We start from the raw sequence: 22,703 nt of genomic DNA, 5'->3' as shown, positions 1-22,703 counted from the left end.
TTATCTGTGATTCTACATATACAGTGGCTGCAGCAGTGACAGATCAGCAAGCGTTTAGCGGGCGGCGTGATCTTAGAAGTAAGGACAGCTTCAAGGAATCAAAAATAATTAATTACTGGGGGTTTTTTTTCTTAATTTCCTTTTTCACTCTGGGATTTTCACGTCTTGTACGCACACGACATTAATCTGAGAGCAGATCTGGAGAATCGCGTGTCCTAGAAACACTGTGAACGTTCATACATTATCCAAACAAACATTTTTCACTGGATGCATTTTAATATTCATAATTTTGTTTTGTTTTTTGTTTGGCCTTTTTCTCCTTGTGTTTTTTTTTTGGATGTATCACTGTAGATGTCCTCAGCCAAAATACAGCAGATAATCATCCGATAAAGTCTGATTTGTGGGATGAATTGTGAAATACAATGTGGTTTGAAATGTCTTCACCAACGACGGCCCTTTTAACTGTCTAGCACTCTCCACTGGATCATCACTGATGGGCTTGTCACCTCGGCCAGTCAACGCTCGTGATTTATGCTGCCTGGATCTCAGACTGTGGCCCCAAAAGTGCCAGTGAAACTGCAGTTTAAATTGATGGCATTTTATGACTATATGTTAGAGCTCAGACGACATTAGATCCAAATTACTGACAATAAATCCGGCATAAAAGGGACGTTTGAAGGTAAATGACTTCATCCATGTCGTCGAGGGGTCGTTCTCTCAAATATTCCCCTTTGCCTAAGGTGTGAACTCCCACGGGGGAGTGAAATGAGAAAGATGTGGAGGCTGAGAGTGAAAGTGCCAGTGGCGAATCTTAAGAGTTGAGATACGATTAAAAACAAAAAAGAAGAAGTAGAAGAAGAACTTCAAGGTGTAAAATCTCACATCTGTCCAATTTCAAGGTGTAAAATCTCACATCTGTCCATTAAACAGTCTTCCAACTATTATCTGATTCCTGTGATTGTCTGAAACTTCAAAGCCCCGGATTCATGCTCCTCTGATCTCTGACAGTAGGCATTGATTGGCGATAAAACACATAGAGCGCAGATAACCTTTAAAATTCATGGCTCTTAACTGCATGTACTATTGACTGACTGTATGTCCCTCCCTCCATCTGCCTGGAATGTGAATAGGGATAAAGATTGAACATATTGACAGTTCATAATGGGCTGTTCCACAGCTTAAGTACTATAAATATTAATAAAAATCACCAGAATTAAACAGGTCTGGGTTTATTCTGAAATCCAAACCGCAGTACTTTTCCGAACATTCGCGTTGACGCTGCGATGTGACATGTTTTGTAATCACTCTAAACAGCCGCTGCAGCTGAAACCTCACTTGAAGGATGCGTTCACCACACTCCCTCCTCCACCTACCCCCTCAGTGTGGAAGCCAGCTGGTGATCAGAGCTCTATTGGCAGCCAAATGATTTTAGGCTCCTGATTGACCATTTTTTTTTGCAATCTCCCCCTAAGACCGCTGACCAAACAGTGACGCGGTGGTGAAGGTAATGGCAGTTAATGAGCGTCTTTATTGACATCACTTCCCTTGAGGATTCCATTGCAGAAATTGCACTCAGTGTTGGTGTAAATAATGTCCTCTTGATGCGGGAGTCAGGGTGTGGTCTCCCCCTCTCTAGGCTCTGTTCGAGGTTTACTTTGTAGCGGCAGAAACAAGGAAGGAACACAAATCAGTTTTGTGGAATTTGTTTGTTAGCGTGCGAGTCATTTCTTTTTTACGCACCTAATCAGGACAAGGCCGTTTACGTTGCAGATAATCTCATTGGGATAAACATACAATAAAACAGAGGAAATGATTCCGTCCTCGGGGACATGTGTTTAAAACCAGTTCATTAGATAGACAGCCATTCCATTTAGCATGCCAGGGCTGGTTGCATAGAAACTCCTTGATCCATAAAATCAAATGGAATGGGTTCCCAATTCACAGAGGCATTTTACCACAGTTTGTGAGGGTGTTATAGGATGATGAAAAGTGCATTTTAGAGCTGCCACTGTTGAGGAGTTACAATTCAGGCAGAACTTTAGTGCTTTTGTTTTTCTGGGATCATTTTCTACATTCGGTTTTCCAAATGCATTGTTTCACACACAGGATATTTTAGAGAAAAAGAACTGAAATGGATGAGGCTTATTAGAGAAAAGGGGGGGGGGGAACCCGATGACCTTGTGCAACATTTTGTTGGTGCACTTTAATCATCTTCGCCCCCCTCGGTTGCTGTCGAGGGGGATTTTGATCTACACTTCGTTTGATAAAATCAAAGGCGGTCAAAGGTTTTCCACATTTGGGTGTTTTCTCCTGGGATATACTTTGAATTCAAATGTTTTGTAGTAGTTTAGAGTTGAGAAATGTGGAAAATCTGAGAGCATGTCAGTCTCTTTAGATGTTAGATGTTCAACTCCAGTTTTTGCCAGGTATAATTTACAGAGTTCTTTTGGATCTAAAGAAGAAGAAAAACGCAGCTTTAGAGAACAAACCTTGCTGTGTTTTTAGCATGTGTCTCGATGCCCTCTCCCATTACGTTTTGTTGTTTGGTTTCATCAACATGATCTTTCTAATGGCTGTTGTTACCAAGGTTGATCTTTAACTTCACAGTTCCTGTGCGGAGACTGTTTTGACTGTGTCTTGGTAGTCGTCTGAGGATAACTTCTTAAGTGTTTTTAAAACTCAGTTTTCCAAGTCTGCTAGTTGCTCTGGATGCTTTTGGAACATTTTGTCTATAAATGTCACACACTTGATGCCTGTAATTGTGTATGTCCATCTATCAGTTCTTTTTTAATGACTCCAAACTACGTTGTAGATTGTAAGAAGGCATATATACATTTGCTATATTGCACATATGTGTTTGAAGCCTTTCTAATTAAACATTTTTAAGCCACAGTTGGCCATTTAGGGGCATGTCATTCATTAAGTATATAGTATAAATTTAAATATGGTTTTTTGCTCGATCCCTGAAAGGTTTTAGGGCAGTCACAGCATCCTGTTTACCTCAGCTTTCGGGGCAAATGGGCGCATGTTTCGTATCGGTTGATATCAGAACCGGAAATTAAGTGTTTGGACAATATTGGCATATCGGATATCGGCAAAAAGTTCATATCGGACATCCCTAATTTCTTTTACAAAAATTTACAAAAATTTACAAAATGCATCTTAAGCACCAAATAAAGTAGTACCAAGTCAAAGCAAAAACATTCCTTAAATACCTTTCACTCTCACTCTATCCCTCTCTTTCTCTCTCCATCTCTTTAATGCGCAAACTTTAATTCTTCTATTCTGAGAAGCAATCACGGTGACAAAAGAGCTGCAGATTCATATTTGACAAGTCTGTAAGTGATCATCTCTTTCATAACTTTTGCTGCGAGGTGGATACACGCTTTAGCTGTGATTAGTGTGTGTGAAAACAAATGTAGCATTTTGAATTGGAATTCAGATAAGGACTTGTTGTGCTTTGTCATTTAGCTTCATTACGGCCAATTTGCAGTAAACCGAGTGACCCGTGGTTCGGTAACATTCTGGCTCATGTTTAAAGATGACTGGGTCTTCTCGGGTGGCCGTCGTAAGTAACGCTTTAATTAGCAGATGGTTGTGGGACAAACAAGTGTTGTTTTTCACATTAAGACAAACACACGCACTAAATAATCAAACGAGAGGATGCACATCCTCCAAACACTTGGGCATCGACGACTGATTTTTTTCACGCGGACTAATCTGAAGTTGAAGCCGATTTGGCGCGTAATTTATTTACGTTGTCACGTTAACCGAAGATGAACTGCACGTCCAACAATGAGCATGTAACTCTCCATACATTACTTTCTTACTTGCAGCTTTTGCTAATGGACAGAACGCAGCAGTCAGTTGTTCTATCGACTCACAGCGAGATGATCGTAACTGAAATCACTTTTTTACTCTTGGTTTTTCCGGAACAGACGGTACAGAGATCTGATCATGTCGACATTGAGGTTTTTACTTTCGAGCGCCTTTTAACAATGATGGCTGACTTGGTTTTTTCTTATGGAAATGCTTCTTCAACCCAGAGTAACGTCAGCACCACTTTTATGAAGTGATTATAACTGTTGGTTAAGTTGATAAAATATCATAAATAAATATCAGCGTAAGCTACTATGATCTAGAGAGCACGTTATTGCACATGTGGAAAAACTTTTGGACTCTTCCCATGGGACGTCGGAAAAAAACACTTTTGGACTCTTCCCATGGGACGTCGACATGTCATTGAACCATTTTTTTCTGCTCTACCAAACACAAAATCCAAAATAATCAAAATTCGTAAAAAGATGTTTTCAAAACTATTCATTAAAAAAAAAAAAATTTTAGCCAATATTACTGGTGCCAGAAGTAACTACTTCTTCACGTTAGTACACGTTTGCACGAATTATAGCGGTGCTGATGGTGTCATCAGTTATATGCTATTTCTTCCACAGCCCAAAGCAGGAGCCAGACTTTTTTAAACACCAGATTCATGCTGTGCTTTGCTGCTCTGACAGTTAGATTCCGCTGTTCACAGGGTGGAAATAACCAGCTTTGATTAAAATCCTTTTCATTTCCAGCTCCTTTGCTGTTTCTCGTACATTTCCAGTTTTCCAAAGAGGTAGCCTGAATTCTTCATCTTGAGACATTGTGTTGTGTTTGTGGTTACTTTTTCTCAACTCAATGTGAATTCTTGACACCATGTCAGCGTAACTGGTGGACTGCATTGGCAAAAAAAAAGCATTAAACTCGACTATGCGATAAATATGGATCAGTCAGTGTCTGATGTGAAAGTCCTTGTCGTGACTGAGCGTGGTCTTGGGCGATTTGAGTGTTTTCATGAGTAAACAAGCAACACGGACAAAGACAACAGCAAACAAAGGAAAGGATCAAAATGTCACATTTGGCACAGCTCAGGTTTCAAGGCATCTATGTTCCATGAATTTTTCAATGAATATGTAATCAGATAAACCCAACAGCTAATATTGTATTCTCTATGAACAATGCCAGGCAACATTCATTAACATACTTGACAAGTTGGAACTGGATGTCTCAAATCAGAGCATGCAATGCTGAAATATGTATTCTGTCATTAATATTAGACCTTGATAATTGCATAAAGTATAATTGTTTTTTATCCAATCTTGTACCTTAATGTATCCACTCTTCTATATAACCCCAGATATGTATATATACATATAAAGGTACATGTACAGAGCACCTCGTTATACTGTGGGCCTGTCCCAGAACACTCATCTCTTCAGCTAACGGCACAGACCTATCCTCAGGTCCAATGTCCCATTGGTCTCCAACAACCCACTGTTGACCTCAAACTTTAAGAATCGGTTGTGGTCACCCCTCCACCACCCCTTTGTTTTCACCAACGACCCTTGCTTCAAGTAATCCATCTCTTTGAGGTCAAGGCCCTGTTCATACACAGTTGTGATACGACTGCACAGCCTCTGGATGTGGCATGATCTTGTCACGTTCAAATGAGCCCAGCACAAGAGAATTCAGCCGCCTAATACAACTCCGGTCCCTGTAGTACATATCACCCCCCCACTCTAACACAATAATACCTGGTGTTTCGCATAAACCTTTGTTACTCAAGATAGCGCTGCACAAGTGGAATAATTAGCTGTAGAACCCCAAGTAGCCAAAGTAGCCTCAACAGGAGTAGCCCGGCGTCTGTGATTGTTGTTATTGTGTGGTGTTGAGGTGCTAGAGAGTGTATGGGGTTTCCTACTACAGGAATTTGTCTAAACGAAAGTGTGAATCGTTATTGCTGCGAGTCCGTAGTCTTATCGCAGTCGTGCAAACACCACCTAAACACCAGAACTTTACAGCAGTGAGTTAGAGATGAAGAACCCTCATAGAACATCTACCAGTCCAGTTGGCCGTGATGTAACTGCTTCAGATAAGATGCCGTGGACGACTGAGAACGTACACAGACACGTCTCTGTACATCATTTGTGAAGGTGTACTACTACTACTACTACTACTACTACTACTACTACGTTTTTAAATGATATTTTAAGGTCATAAGACATAAAAGACCAAATCATACAGCAGCAAATCCTTTGATTGATTTTTCCACTTTTCATTAGATTTGTCTTATGATATTGCTCTGCACCTTTATATCAAGTCATTAGATTTGTCTTTCGATATTGCTCTGCACCTTTATATCAAGTGTACAACATCATTTTTACATCAGCATCAAAACCTATTTCACTGAATGTTTCCCACAAGCCGTCTTCAGGAGAAGAATCGTTTCGCCACTAATGGCAAACAGGGCAGTTTATTTCGTATCGTTGTTAGCAAACATATTATTGAGATCTCCCCACAACAGAGCTGGATTTGAAAGTGTTCTGTACTCAGCCCATTTCATTAATTTCCCCTCTATAAACGTCAGGGTTATATGACCAAAGCTGAGGATTCAGGAGGACAAGCAGACATACAGACTAATGCACAAGGGACCGTTAGCAGGGGCTCAGTAGATGAAAGAAGCATCCCTGGAGTATGTTTTCGCCCTCAAAAGTACAAACAATCAATTTGGTCCGTGGATAAATTGAGGACAGAGGAAGGCCTTGCTTTGACCACATCATTTCTCTTAAGCGACATTTGTCTATCCCGCTAAGTGCTCCACTTTGTAGACGTCCTCACTCAACCACAATCAAGTTGTCTTCTTTTATTCCTCCACCCACTTGCAGAACATCTTAATTCTGGCCTTTTGCTCATCAAGCCTTATAGGACTGAATGCTAATTCATCAGCAGCGTTTTCTCTGCGGGTGTTTGCATCAGATAATTGCTAATGGATGCATGCATCATATAAATAGAAAAGAATAATTACATTTTCTTTTCTGCTTTGTTTAGCAAGTCATGAAAAAATTACCTCATGCTTGTACTTGTCACTTAACATTTATTAACTTATTATACAACAAACATATACAAGATTGAAAAAAAAGTTACTCAACTTCCTATTTATACGAAAACAGCAGCGATATTATCGGCCCGATATCGATTTTTTCCAATAATGTAATCCCGATACTGCACTGCCTGGATTTCGCCAATTAATGAGTTTTGCGGATAAACAGCTGTATATTAAAGTGAAAGTCACTAGATGGCAGCATTGCAGTTTATTTAATTACGCTTTTTTAATAATCAGGGGATTGTATGCAAAATGCTGGTGCCAATAACTCATACAGTGGTTTGTACTGATAAACAAAGAAATATTACCCGGTCTATATCTGTATCGGAATTGAAATTTAAGTGTTTGGACAATATCGGCATATTAGATATCGACAAAAAGTTATTATTGGACATCCCTACTTTTAAATCAATAGCTCACATTTTAATAAATAAATGGTTATATACTGTATGTGCGTTCTGGTAATTTGAGCATGACTAAACATGCTGCCTTTACAAGAAAAGCTGTTGCTCTTTTTTTGATGGTGTGGGGATTTGGGGGGTGCATCAACCCAGTTGGGATAGGTGAAACTTCTTTATATTAAATATCTCATATTCCTGTGATGAATATTAGAATACAAGAGCTCAGCAAGGAAACTTTTTTTTTTATTATTCTTTGTCACCTACATGACGGTGAAATGCAGTGAAGTGAACAAAGGATATCCAGCCTCTCTTCAAGCCTTTGCTGTCTGATAATGGCCATGGTGCATTAGGGAGCCTCAGTGGATTTGCATTATTTTGTATTCCTAGCTCTCCCCACTGTGTCCAGTGCTTTTAGCTTACTTTGAAAGATCACTCTGTCTTAGAGGTGTGTGTGTGTGTGTGTCAGCTCAACATCTTCAGTAGTGTTACTTTGATCTTTACTGTCACACATGCTCATAAAAACACTGACACAGGCAACGATGTGTGTGTGTTAATGATGCGCTAAACCAGGCTTAATCTACCTCAGGTTTATGTCCAAAGGTCGATTGCTTAGCTAAGCATTACTGCTTCTGATCATCGTTTTGACATTCAGTTGCTCTTGTTCTGTCTCCTCTTTCTGGTAAACTTGTGTTGTTGACTTGATCAGATCTTAGCCTCTGTGACCCCGTCCTGAGACTCCATTTAATAAAACAGCATACCGTCACTGTGACCCACGCATGCAAATGTTTTTAAGAAACCGGAATTATTTTGCAGTTAATCTGGACGGTCACAAATATGATATATTGTGTGCAGCGTATCTGAGACAGAAGAATAGAATACCACTGGTTGTTGCAATTAATTAGTCAAGCTGTCCAATGATCAGTGCGCCCGCTGTAGACATAAATACTGTGATGACATTCATGCCGGAGCTGCGTGATGAATGCACAGCTACCTGTGGCAGACAGTATCAGACGAACCAACCTGGTGGAACTAAGGCGTCCGGCACAAACATGCTCATGCTTCACTGCTTATTTAAAAACACATTAATGGTCATGTTGAACAATATAACCTACGTTTTTTACGCCAAATAAAATACTCACTTATCATTATCTATTCATGAAGAAGGTAGTGATCATTATCATATAATTACTGCTTATTGCGCCCTTTTTACAAAATGTTAATACATACTGGATATGATTCAAAACTAGTATTTGCCTGGTAATCTGTGTACTATTTGCCAGAGTATCGCAGCACTATGAACACGAGGGTCTTTGGAACCGTCCACCCCCGAATACGTTTGTTCTATGAGAGATCATGAGGTATACAACGAAAAATTGTAAAGTACTTTACTGGTATGAAAACTATTAATTGTTTACTCGAAGTAGTAATATTAACAACATTAACAAGCAGAACAATTCATTACTCTTCCACCAGGTGACAGGATATGGCTATTAAAACGCGTGTCTTTCTTCAACTCCTGTGAGCATATCAGTGATGTGCACAACTAAACAGGCCAAGGGTTCAGTCTGTAAATTCTTGGTAAATTGAAACTAGAAGATCATTATCCTTCATTACATATATTTTTTGTGACATTTATGAGATTTTTTTCCCAATATAATACATGTACCATGGTTCAAAAAAGGTTGAACAATTATTTATTAAGAATATTTTATCGCAATGTTTGAATCATTTTTGTCGCCAAAACACTAAGAGTTCAGTATCTGCTTTTTACCACGAGCAGCGCTCACACCCCACACTGTTAGACATTAAGTGTGATGACTTTAATTTCAGTCACTCTCCTCTCTGTCACTCCCGTCACATTAGCCACAGCCACAGCACGATGCCACTCCTTTTTATGCCTCTATTATCTTTTCCCTGATACCATTCTCTTTGAAAAAGAACAGTCAAAAGACTCCCCAACATTCACAAGCTGTTGTGCCTTAGCTGTTTGTGTGTGTGTGTAAATAATTATTAGTTTTTGTGTTAGTGTGTGTGTGTGTATGCACATGAGAGGAATGCCTGCCTCTGGGATCTGGCTGGGAGGCCGGAGTTATTAGAAATCACATTTTTAACATTCTTGGAATGATTCTGGTGGATGAATGTGTAGAATGTAAATATGTCTCTTTTCATATAAACAACACTTGATGTTTATACCATCTAACATCAAATTCATATTTGGTGCTTCCATTATGTTGTTTCTGTGATCGATCAATTGGAGTTAAAGATAAAGTTGTAATCGAATTTCAGGTAATTGGTCAGCCTTGGTAGATAACTTGGAACTTTGAGACACCGTCTGATGTGCAGGGTGTTTTTCTTTTTGTTGCGTGATCAAATTTAAGCATAGATGCTGGAACCTGTGATAGTCTAATCTGGTGAGTGTCACCAGACATCAACCTTTCCAACTGTCACTGTTGAAGTCCATCTGACTCTCCAGATTTGGCCCCACCCACAGTTTCTTTAGAATCAGGGATTCAATAAAACAGCCACCCACAACTATAAAACTTTGAATTTTCTTTTTTAAACAAATGTCTTTTCAGATAGACCTAAGGAAAGTCATTTGGATTAGTCACAGGAAAAGGAGTTGTTTTTAAATTAGAATTTATGATAGATGTCCCTGGAAGCTTAGAATATAATAAATGATTTAATATTACATTTGATATAAAAAAAATACTAGAATAGATGTTATTATTTGCACTCTGATTTAATGTCTGTGGTTATTATCATTGTTCCAAGTAATAATAATAATAATAAATAACAATACATGATAATACAAGGTAATAAAAAATATGAGATGAATACACTACATTATTATTATTATTATTATTATTATTATCAGATTCCTTCAGGGCTTCAGTGTAGGTGCATTTTAAAGCGGCCCATTTGTCTGTCAATTCAATCTCTGGATGAATTCCCTACCTGCAGTTGCTCGATATATTTAATCTGATGTGTTTTCAAAACCTGACCTTCAGAGGGCTGACATGAAAAAGAAGGCAGTGTATTGTGAAAGCTCCTATTGAAGAAATAATTTAATTAGCGTTGACACATTTCATCTAGTTGTTCGATGTTGTGATGTTGCAGTTAGTCTCGGAGGATAACAGAATGACACAGGTTTCTCCCAGGAGACGGCTTTGTGTGCGGCTCTCTTTACCCCACAGTAGGGTACAAAAGGGGTTATGTGTATTCATGAGAATGTAAATGCCTGACGGTTTAGGAGTAAACCACTCAGAAGATGCTGAAGGTAAATAAGATAAAGAGATGTGTTCGTGAGCGTTCTCTCAGTAGGAGCTGTTAGCAGAGGTTTTACAAAGAGCTGTGCATCACTCACTGTTTCCAACTCGGCGGGTCCCTTGGAAATTAATTTAGATCTTTTAGTTGTCCCCTCTGGTGAGGTTCAAAAACTGCAGCACATCTACATGGAGCCAACTGTATTCCTTGTAATCCTGTTTATCACATGGCACTGAACTGCCGAGCAGCAAACAAACTCAAAATCATTTGGAACCATGTGAGTTAGTTCTAATCCTGACAATTAGACAGATTAGAATGTAAATGTAATAATCATTACTGTGGGCCAGAGAAGCAAAATAAGATTAGAATGTAAATGTATTAATCATTACTGTGGGCCAGAGAAGCAACAGGTTTATTTTGAAGATAACACTGTGTGCATGTGTTAAAACAGTCTATTTCAGTTTATTAACAATATTACAGTTGAGACATAGCTAACTATTAATTATTAAATCAAATATGAGCTGGGGTAAAAATGTTTGCTATGTGTTGAGATTTAATACCCCTTTCAGATTCCACCTTATCAGGGGTGCCCAATAAGAAGATCGCAATCTACTTGTGGATTGCTAACGTAGCACAGGGGGTCCTCGCCCTCGTCAGAGTTCTGTTCTTACAGTGCGATGTAACTCGATTTTTGCTGTAAGTCTGAACTCACATACTGTACATCAGTACCTCTGTCACTCACCTACGCTAACACAGTGGTGACATCATAATCTAGGTCATAAAAACATCAGAAGAGTCTGACTAACACACAACACAAGCGTAAAGAAAGGAGAGCAATATATGGCGTACAACTGGCGAAGTTAAACAAAGGCATCTTCTGCGTATAGCGCCGCATGATGACGTATTCCGCTCAACATCTGGTTTCGGTGGGAAATTTGTTTTGATGCCATGCTTCAGAACAACGGAACAAGACTTTTCATAAATTTATGAGACATGGCAAAGTAACCAAAAAAATGCTGTAGGTCGAGGACGCTGTAAACCGAGGACGTTGTAAACCGAGGACCTGGTTTACTGGTAGATCAGGAGCAAGTCAAATAAAAAAAATAAAAAATTGGAAATATAGCTGTGATTCTATTCTTTGGTGAAATCCCTAGAATTAAATTAGTATGAGAAAATATATATTAAATATTATCAAGTAGAGGTAACTCATATTTGCCTGGTTATTTGAAAAATAGATTTCACAAGAAGAAAAAAGAGAAAACATACAACGACTGACCATAACTGATATCAAGGTTGATAAAGAAAAAACATACAACAACTGACCATAACTGATATCAAGGTTGATTTGATCCAATTTTCTGTGAATGCACACACTACTCTCTTTAAAGTTTATGGTGTATTTTACGTATGTGGATGAGACGTTTACACCGAGCAGATACTTTATATCACACTGACATTATGGCAGTGACCGCCACGTTGCCATGGAGGCAAAAATTGTCGAACGGAACGGGTCGAAAGTCTTTTCCTACCTGGACATCAGCTGTTTGTGATCAATTTATTTCAAAATAAACAAACACAGCCTCATTTAAAAATAAAAATGTAAGTTAAGAAAGTAAAAAAAAATCACTAAGCAAAAAAGGGAGTTGGGATAAAAGGATGACTAAACCCGACTTCTCCGAGGGTGGGAGCCAATCTGGAAAATGATTGGTTGGCTTTCCCGAGGCAAAGCTCTCTTTTCACACATCAATAAAACATAAACATGAATAAATGCACTGCATTTGGCCTTCCAGGGTCCTTACTTAATTTCATGTATGCAATTGCGCAAGGACATGCATGGAGGATCGTACGTACCTCCAAGGCTCAAAATAATTCTGGAAGCCATTTTGTGTTTGCTGTTTGTATTTGCATAAATTCAAAAAAAGAGAGGCTTTGCCATAGAGGGTTTTTACAGTTTCATTAGATGCATTTTTATTTGTCGTCTTCCCCATTGTGTTTGCACGTATATTAGCTGTTCCCTATTGACTGCAGCCGGGGATCACACATCAATGCCGTTGAAGATGTGGGTGTAGTGATGGAGTCTTGATGTATCCACTTAGGGACAAATCATCCAGACAGTCATCTGCCTAAATAGAGTGTTGGTCTCTGGGGTCGATCGTCAGCGACCCAAATCATTGGGTCAGCTTTTGTTAATGAGCCATCCGTGCAAACACATGGACGGCAGCTCACATAGAGCTCCCTGTGGCACGCGGTGCTTTGTCTCTGAGTGAAAGCCTGCTGCGGTGTCTGACGGTTCAGTCTCTTCTTATGGATGTTTTTTTTTTTTTTTTTACGTCCTAATCTAAAGTTGCCAAAGCATCTGTTTAAGTTGGATCTAAATTGTGCTCGTGATAGAGGCTCATAAAACTGTGAACATGCACTTGTTGAGGCAATTAATTTGCACTGTTGTTTAAAAACCCTTTGGTGGGAAGCAAACGGCTTCTGGTTGCTGCGCTGATAAAAATCAATTCCACATTTAATATTCCTCAAAGTATTTATAATGTCCAAAGGCACAAAGCCATTGTTGGGAGCACCGAGAGCCGAAGAGGCAAACGATCAACGCAGACTCGTTCTCTTGTATCTATTTTTTCAGAACAGGCAATTAGGCCGAACATCACAGCCATTTAACTAAGTCTGCACTCCAAATTGATTCAGACTCCAGTGTGGGACCTCGCAGACATGGTGCATTTAGTTATGCAAATGCTTATCTTGCCGTGTGATTGGTTAATTAACCTGTAATGCAGACAGTCCCAGTCATGCACGGTGGCTGTTTGATGGCTAAATTGTGGGTCAATTGGGTTTTTAACATTTCTAAAGCAGACTTAGCGCCTTGTCTTTGTTCCTCCAAGTCTCACGTTGCCTTTCTCAGTTTAATGACTCGTTCCACTGGGTCCTATGAGGTTAATGTGCTTAAACTCACAGTAATTGAGCTTCTGACCTATCTTTCTGCCTTTGAAAATGATGTCGTATTATGCTACGTTTCTGCTCCTCGATTGCGATTATCAAGGTTTTGTTTTCTTCCTTCGTCCGCACCCCTGCCCTAAACTCCCCTCCCGACCCCCGCTTTCTATACAGAGTTATGAGCATTCCCCCCGGGAAGTCATTTATAATGGCATTGGAGTGACAATAATGTATTCGCACAGCATTTCCTTGTGGCCTACGTGTCTTGCCAAAGATGCAAAGGCATTTAGTCTAACGGCAACGGGTTTTATGGACCACTCAGAAAACATGCAAAGGCATTTAGTCTAACGGCAACTTGATGTTCTTTACAAAAAGGTAAAATATTATCTATAAAGCAAAATAAAAAATTTATTTTAGTTGAGGTTTGCATCCCTGCTAATACCCAGTGTTGGGGGTAAAAACGAAGACGAGAATGTTTTCATTCTTCACCTGACTGAATTATGTTGTGATTGAAGTGACATGTATCATTTCATGTGACATACACACAGCTTTTGACAGCTTACATAGGTGTTTTTTTTTTCAAATGCTGCCAACAGGAGAGTGACACCTCCTGACAACATGACAAGCTCTCCTGATCATGATGACAGACTGTAAAAGGCTGATATTTCATACTAAAAGGCTTTAAAGGGCCTGCTGTAGCAGGTGCAGCCAGCTGGCTGCGCTGTGACGCCCTAAGAGCCGACCCTGACAGGTGATCAAACGTGTCCGCTGCTGTGTCGTTGCAGGTAATTCTCATCTTGACAAAGCTGTATGACTTTAACCTGGGAGCGGTTACCGAGAGCTCCCTCTGGAGGTAAGTGTACTTTTCTACTTTTATTTAATCTAATCAGAAAATGAATCTTTGCATGAGTTTTATAAACAAAAAAAAAAAAGAAAAGCTAAACGCATGCTTTGAAAACAATAAGTGAACTTGGAGCTCGCCGTGTGCTGTAAGTGAGATTGATTGTGTTTTCCTCACTGTGTTATGAACAGTCGGGAATAAAGGCCAATATGTTTTAATATACTTTAATAAAGGTCGGTTTCAAATGATGAAAATGACATAAACGAGGTTCACAGCAACATCTCCTTATCACCAACACTATAATGTTCACAGAGATTTTTTTTTTTTTTTTCATTAAAACTTTCTGTGTTCAGACACAACAATAACTTTGTGTAGGAAATACGTTAGCTGGGCTTAAGACAGGCACAGGCAGACCTGACATCTTATAGGTTTGGTTTTATTATCTATTATTAATGTTAAACAACAACTAAAAGCCACTAGTATGGTGTAATTAATTGTTTCCCCAAAGACTGGGTCGCGACCCTCAGGTGGGTCGCCAGTTAGTGAGCTAAATACACAGAAAAACAACCAGTCCTGATTTCCTATTACTCCCCAAACTCTATTACTACGATACATGAAATAGCATTTTTGCAGATCACAAGCGATCTATTTCCTGACTGGCTATGGGCCGTACAAAAAATACCCAAGGGCCAAAATTGGTCCCCGGGTGCATTTTGGCGGATCACAAGCGATCTATTTCCTGGCTATGGGCCGTACAAAAACTACCCAAGGGCCAAAATTGGTCCCCGGGCCAGACTTTGAACAGCTGTGCTAGAGAATAGTAATAACCACCAGACCACTGTGTGGCGTTACTGCCGGATATTTCTCTCACAAATAAAAGATCATATTATTGTTTTCATTCAAAAGATAACAAATGTTAAAAAAATAAGGATTTTTTTTCCATCTGCTTTTATCCTGTTATGAAACGTTTTAGCTGATGTCCAGTGAAGAACAGAGTTCACTCTCGTCAGGTTGCCAGAGCAATGATTGACACATTCATAACTGTGGCCAATTTACAGTGTCATCTTCCATTTTTCCTTAGCTTGTGTCTCCGGGGAGTCCCACGGACACAAGCTTTGTGTCTTTGGGGACTCCCCGAAGACACAAGCACAGGGACCTGACCTTAGCTGGCTGAAACCACAGGACACACACTAAGAGCAAGATACTGTACTGTATATCCATCAGTATGAGTGAGAATATGTGTGTGTGAATGGCGGTTTGCCCTTGAATGCATCGTCACGATGGACTGGCAAACTGTCCTTATATGACGTGCCCTGCTCACTGACTGCTAGGATAGGCTCCGCCCCCACGATGATGGATGAATTAATATCATCTAGTAGGACTGATGTGCTTCATTAAAACAAAGTGAGGCGCCATTATTAAAAAATATTAAACAAAAACAATAAACAAATGCAAGTAATCATGGGAAATGCTATTACATAATACAATATAGTTACTTTAAATTAATACATTTATATACAAATATATTTGTATATTTTAAATCAAAGAATAAGGATAGGGCTATTGTTATTTTATTTTTAATTTAATTAAGTATGGCAACTGTTTTAGGAGCAAATTTGTTTTCTTCTGCTTCCCCAAATAAAACTGATTTTATTTTTTATTTTTTTCCTGTTTCAGAAACGCAACGATAGTGTATATACGGCAATAGACTTTGTTAATTGATAGACCTTCATCTCCCAAACTTTTTTTTTTTAATAAAATAACACAATCACTACTCCGTAGCACTGTAGTAATCCCACCCAGTAAATCTTGAGATGTGTTCGACACTTCTGTCAGATCATAAGTATGAATCCAATTCATTAGGATTATAGTATTGAGCCCAATTCAGTCTCTGATATGTGCCTGTTCTCACCTCTCCCAGAGCGTGCACAGAACTCATTTATTTTCTGAAATACATGAGAAAAAAAGCCAGCCTTAGTCTGCCAAGCATACGGCTTCAAATTATGTCTGTTTCACCACAGGCGCTACTGAGATTTACACCTGACTTGATATGTTTTGAATTCCCCTATTGTGTACAGGAGGTCCTCCATCATCAAGGTGTCTGCTTAACATTGGCACCCTGAGTAAATTAAGTGTGTACCGCAGGGGTTGCACAAAAGGCTCTTAGTGTGGGTATTAGAAATGCAGAAAACTGAAAGCTCTGGGTAAAAAAAAGAAAAAAGAAAAGTCAATGATTTTTTTTGATAACACAATAAATGATTAATGGCCGCAGCTGCAGGGCTGTTGGTGGCCAAATGAAATGTGCCGATCAATGGTCGACTGGAGCAGCAGCAAACCCAAACATGCGTCAAGTCAAGTGCGCTCGGAGATGAGTGTCATTTCTGGTAAAGAAAGTTCACAATGTAATCACATCATTTGAGAGGCGTTTTCTCCTGCCAGCGCGATCACAGGCAGATACGGCATCTGAAAGCCGTACTTAAGCAGGAATACAAATGTGTTTAGGGCCAAGTCAATGTCAACAATGGAACAACTCAGATTAATGCACAGACAACGATAGCAGACGCTGCGTAGCTATCCAATTATGGAGGGAAATTACATTTAGAGGCACTCAGGTAGAAAGAAGAGAGTCACTGCTGGCTTTCTGTAGGCAAGGAGAAATATGAAGACCAACGTGACAAACACAGCTACCCTCGTCTTTGGATGCTGGACTGCTTCACATGTTGTGACAAACACGGACGACCTAATCTGATTAGAGTCCATTTAAATAATGGCAGTCACGACCCACCATCGCCTCTGTCACCTCGTAACCTTTCGACAAATTGCTTTGAATCTTTTTGTCTCGTAATTGTTGTTAATTTGACGCACAATTTTTGCAAGTTTTTGTAAATGTAACAATGAGTGGAGTTTTCTAAAGTATATGTGGTGAGAGGGAAACAGAAACAGACAAAGAGGGAAAGAAACTTCACTAGGGGACCGACAACGCCACCTAGGGACGCGCACCCCCAGGGTATGAAAACCATAATAAACTAATATAACAGAAGAATTATGTTATTAACATAAAACTAAAATCAGTGGACTGGGGTTCACAGTGGGAGGCAGACAACTGGAAATGTGCCCTTTCCTACAGAGGTGCAACACAACAGGGATCCAAAAAAAAAGAAATGGTGCCACAGCGCCTACCTTACACACATCAGGAGTGAGGTCCTCACCACGGTGCCCAGCCTCCCACCTGACGTCCCCCAGGCCGCACTGGATATCCAACCAAGGGACAAAAAGACACTTCCTGAAACAAAATGAAAAAACAAAAAATTAACAACTACAAACCATTGGCTGATTAAAAATACCTCAAATCAAGGAATCAAACAGAAATATACTTAAGCTAAACAACAAACTTTATAAGTCTGGACCAAAGGAGCGTGAATAGTGAATAGTGAATAAATAATAATAATAATAATATATAAATAAATAAGGAAATATTTATTAATATTATTAATATTTAATAATTCTGTTTGTAGGGGTCCTTGGCATGGAAACTGTTGGAAACACCTGCCCTAAAATATCAACAACACACTAAACAAAATCACTCCAAACAAACATTGCATGCATTTCATCACATTACATCACATACGGTTTCATTAGGATTGCTATTTGTTTGCTGGCATCCTTTATGGCGTTAAGTTACTCCAACCTGCGAGGTGTTTCGCTGGTAAACAGGCTCAACAAGGAAGTGAAAAGGAAATGAGAAAACGTACACGAAGGAGGCAGTGTCCCTGTAGATGAACCACCTCCAACACCTCTGTCCAATTAAAAGACTGGGGGAATTACATTAGCATATTTCTACACTTTGTTTTCAGGAATTTTAGAATAATATTTTCTGTCAAAGAACATTTCACGCCGCTGGTAAAAATTCCTTCCTGGACTATTTTAATATGTATTTGCAAAATATATTAACATTTTTTGTTGTTGTGTCCACTCTGGTCCTGCCAGATTTAAAGAAATGTTATTTGGAAAAAAAAAAAATCACATCTTGACCGGACATTTCTTGTAATGTAATGTTATTGCTTTTACTAAATAACATTCCCAAAAGTAATCATTTAATCAGTGATCCGTGCCTTAATTACTCATCAGTGTAACATGAATAATCAGATGGCATATATTGAAGGCCGTCCTGACATTTGTAATGTGGATGTTTGGTTTGTCAAAGATGCATTTCGCTAAATAGTGCTGCGTTGTCAAGATGAAATTGCCTAATGAAGGTGTCAGGCGTTTTAATGCAGAATGTCACTTGGCTTTGTGCCTCCTGATGCTCACATCGACTGAGGATTAGGAATAGATAGCTTGGCTAACATTTCACATTTGTAATTGAACTCCTTCGCAAGGATTGTTGTATCCCGACTAAGCTCTCGAATGCATTTCCTGTTTCGCAGAATACCTTCAGTGCCGTTGTTTAAACACCTACTATGACATCATCAGCGTCCCTCGGCCTCCTTCATTTGGCATAAATAAATTACCTATTCATCTAATGCTCACCACTGTATAAACAGGTGGATGTCACACGTCCCCGTTCATTTGCTTAAAGTGTAGCTTCACCTTCACCGGCTGACATGTGTCTCCCAGCAGCCAGCTCGTCTCTGTATTTTACATGCATGCATTATAGATTTACATCTTGTGTACTCAGCATCTTTATGTGCCTTGTCACCTGCGTACCATACTCGTTTGCATCTACCCACCTGACAGAGTGCTGTGAATTTACACTGTTTTCATGCACTCCAGCATCTATTTGCTTTAATTCCAGATTTTAACATGAACAACCGAGTACAACTCCTCAATAAAATACACAACATTTTGTCTCTTGATAATTTAATTCAAACCAGGTTAAAGAACAATATTTTAATATGTCATTATACGTGTATATGTGCTTATACAAACGTATACTGACATATTAAAATATTGTTTTTTATTGAGGAGTTATACCTGGTTGTTGATTACTTTATTATATATATATATATATATATCTGGGTCAGTCAGGAAACTATCAACGGGACTGCTAGTCCAGTCCTGCTGGTACTGAACTGTATTAGCAGCCAGTTCTACCACTACTCCATCCATCCATCCATTTTCATCCGCTTATCCGTTAACGAGTCGCGGGGGCAGCAGTCTCCACGACCGCCTATGGGCCAAAGCGCCACCAGTGCACTACTCTTGGGGTATTATTACTACGACGATATGCAGAAAGAGGCCAACAGTCAAAACAGTCAAGGTATGGACTGAGGAAGCCACCGCAGCCCTAGAGATTTTTGCTGGGAAGTCAGACATCTGCTGTACTCTGTGACATCAGCTTCTGTACTGACTCTATAAGCACTACACAGTCTATTAAAGTGTTCCCGAACCAGAAGCCCTGGCTCAACAGCAAGTTGCAGAGCTTACTTAGAGCACGTGATGAGGCCTTCAAGTCAGATGACCAGCGGGCTTAAAGAGAGGCACGCTGGTCCACGTAGAGAGGCATCAGAGAGGCAAGGCGCAAAAACCAACAGGGCAATGCGTAGCACTTCAATAGCAACTCCAGGCAGGGGATCAAAGTCAACGCTGGCTACAAAGACACCTGCACTGTGAGAGACGCCTCCACCAACACCTGACACCACTGTAACACAAAGCCAAAACGACTCTGCTCTGTCTGAAAGAACGACGCCCCCATCCAACTGCAGCAGCATCCAAAGTCAATGCGAGGAAAGCAACTGGTCCAGACAGGACCAGTTGGAAGGGTACTGAAAGCATGCGAAGACCAGTTAGCATCGGCCCTGACCTGCCTCAAGTCAGCCGCCGTTGTTCCAGTGGCCCGAAAAACGACCCGGTGAGCTGCCTGAACGATGTCGGCCCAGTTGGTCTAACCCCCATCATCTCAAAGTCTTTCGCGAGACTCATTCTCACTCACAGTAAAGCTGCTGCACACTCGCCCAGATGACTCTCAAGGCAATCCATTTTCTCTGCTAAACCAGTCTTGGTTTAGCAGAGGTGACGACTTCTTCTCTCCAAACAATGACAGCGGGTACATCTTAGTGCGGAGACACATTCGGTTTCCCGAAACTCAAAATGTCTGACAAACCTGTATCCTGCCTGCAGCTGTACTGCCATGAAAAACAAAATCACAAAACAGAACTAAAATAAAAACAGTGCAAATGAACCTATTTTTATGCCTCTAATTGTATTTAATTTTCTTTTTAATTGACATTTTAATTATAATTGTAATGCTTATCTGTATTTTGCAGAGTGTTAGGGACAAAAGCAGATGAACCAGCTGCTTCGTTACCCTGCAGGTTTATATTAACATGTCTGTGGTACGTTTTTAACTTTTAAAGTGGGTTGCAGAGCATTTCAGCATTTGCATGTTCTGCGTGTGTGTGTGTGTGTGTGTGTCTTTTCTCTGGGCATTCTCCTTTGATGGCTTTGCAGATTGAGGTTATGGGGGTAATGGGAGACTGTAAATATTCTCTATGTGAGAATGTGAGTGTGTACAGTTGTTTGTCTCTGTATGTATGTTGCGCCGTGACAGGCTGCTGACTTGTTCACGGTGTCACCTGCCCTTCATCAAATACCACCTCCCCGTGCAACCTTTACAAGATAGACGGTGCAGATTTCATGGAAAAATGGATTTAATCTTCTGGAATTGCACTGCTTTTACGAGACGCCATCTGTCCCAACTTTTCACCTTAATGTTTTATGAGATTAAGACAAGTCTGCCACCAGTCTGGGTAGCGACTCTGCTACCCAACATGTGTTTGAATTTGTTGGTGGCATTTCGTTAATTAAAAAAAATACTCCACATAAAATGGGTAAATGTTTGGAATGAACAATTAGCTTCGGAAACGTTGTCCTGTCGACATCAGGTCGCGATCACAAAAATGTCCACATTAACATCTAATATTTGACACTTCAACAATCTGAGCTTTGTCATTAAATCTTTGTCAATTGTTGTGCTGTTCAACATTTTATTTGATCAGGTTTTTCAACTTCCAATAAAGACATTTGAAAATTAGAGCAAAATTTTTAGTTTTGCAAAAGATAATTTACTTCTGGCTTCTGTTTTTGACTAACTTCATATATGTTGGTTTTTTTGCTAAGTTTCTAGATGTTTTTTTTCTTTGCTTTTTCATATTTATTTTATTTTTGGTTAACGTTGTAGGTGCTGCCTTATGCTAACCTTATACTTTTGGCTAACTTCATATTTGTTTTGTTTTTTTGCTAACTTCATCTTTTATCTTTTTGTGGCTAACTTCATAGTTGTTTTGTTTTTTGTCCCTAACTTATTATTACTTATTATTTGTTTGTTTTGTTTTTTTTAGCTAATTTCATAGTTTTTTGTTTTTGGCTGACATCATAGCTGATGATGAAATCCCTAATTGCAACTGGTTAGAGTTTAGAATTTTGGTGCATATTTACGAGCAATATTTCTGTTGTCTTCAAATAAAATTGGTCAGTCAGTCTAAGAATCCTTTGACTTTCTCTCGTATGTAGCTATATCTCATAAATCAGGTTTTAGCAGTAACTGTTACTGAGGCATTCAGTACATTTTATTCCAGCAGTGTGAACCTTTTTTGAGTTGATTCCTCTTTAAATCCAATAGGCTGCCTGAATGGTAGAAAAAAATCAATCTAAGCACATATGGTTTTCTTTGGGGATGCAGTCAAGAAAAGAGTGATTGATTTGCAGTTAATGGTCTAAAACGTTCCAAACCTGTGTTTGAGAGTTGTTGTTATTTTTTATCCAGATCTACTGATTATGGAAGCACTTACAACAAACTCAACGACAGAGTGGGTTCAAGGACGGTCTTGAGTTTCCTGTATGTCTGCCCTACCAACAAACAGAAGGTCAGCATTTATCATGAGGACTCATTCAGACTGATTTAATAAAAAACAAACTGGATTTTGAGAAAATATTGTTTTCAAACGATCCTCTGCTTATCTGTCTTTTTGCGTGCTTTTGTATTTTCTTTGTGTGGTGTGTGTGTGTGTCTGTGTGTGTGTGTGGCTGATTTTACCTCAGATCATGGTGCTGAGCGACCCGGAGGTGGAAAGCGCAGTTCTCATCAGTTCAGATGAAGGAGCCAGTTTTGAGAAGCATCCTGTTAACTTCAACATCCTCAGCCTTCTCTTCCACCCAACGCAAGAGAACTGGATACTGGCCTACAGTCATGACAACAAGGTAACCTCAATCAATTCATTTGTGAAGATGAATCAGTCTAAAAACGTTGATATACGACTGTATATTCAGTAAATATATATATATATAAATATATATATATCTATATATATATATATCGATTCTTGAATATATATAT

At 39.4% G+C, this 22,703-nt stretch overlaps 1 protein-coding gene across 2 annotated transcripts in view; it reads right to left on the bottom strand.

Annotated features, from left to right (window-relative positions):
- The window catches only part of LOC103387639 (E3 ubiquitin-protein ligase NEURL1-like), a 108,492-nt gene extending 85,954 nt beyond the window's left edge, over positions 1-22,538 (bottom strand). For both annotated transcript variants that reach the window (XM_017037287.2, XM_025061223.1), the window contains exons 1-2: positions 22,404-22,538; positions 17,549-17,651 (exon numbers count right to left, since the gene is read on the bottom strand). The gene's annotated coding sequence lies outside the window, so the exon portion shown is untranslated. The remainder of the gene's footprint in view (positions 1-17,548; positions 17,652-22,403) is intronic.
- Between the last annotated feature and the right edge of the window lie 165 nt (positions 22,539-22,703).

This window comes from Cynoglossus semilaevis, chromosome 12, assembly GCF_000523025.1.
Source record: "Cynoglossus semilaevis isolate Cse_v1.0 chromosome 12, Cse_v1.0, whole genome shotgun sequence".
NCBI lineage: Eukaryota > Metazoa > Chordata > Actinopteri > Pleuronectiformes > Cynoglossidae > Cynoglossus > Cynoglossus semilaevis.
The sequence above is the reverse complement of the archived record's forward strand: the minus strand, read 5'-3'. Positions and strand labels throughout refer to the sequence as shown.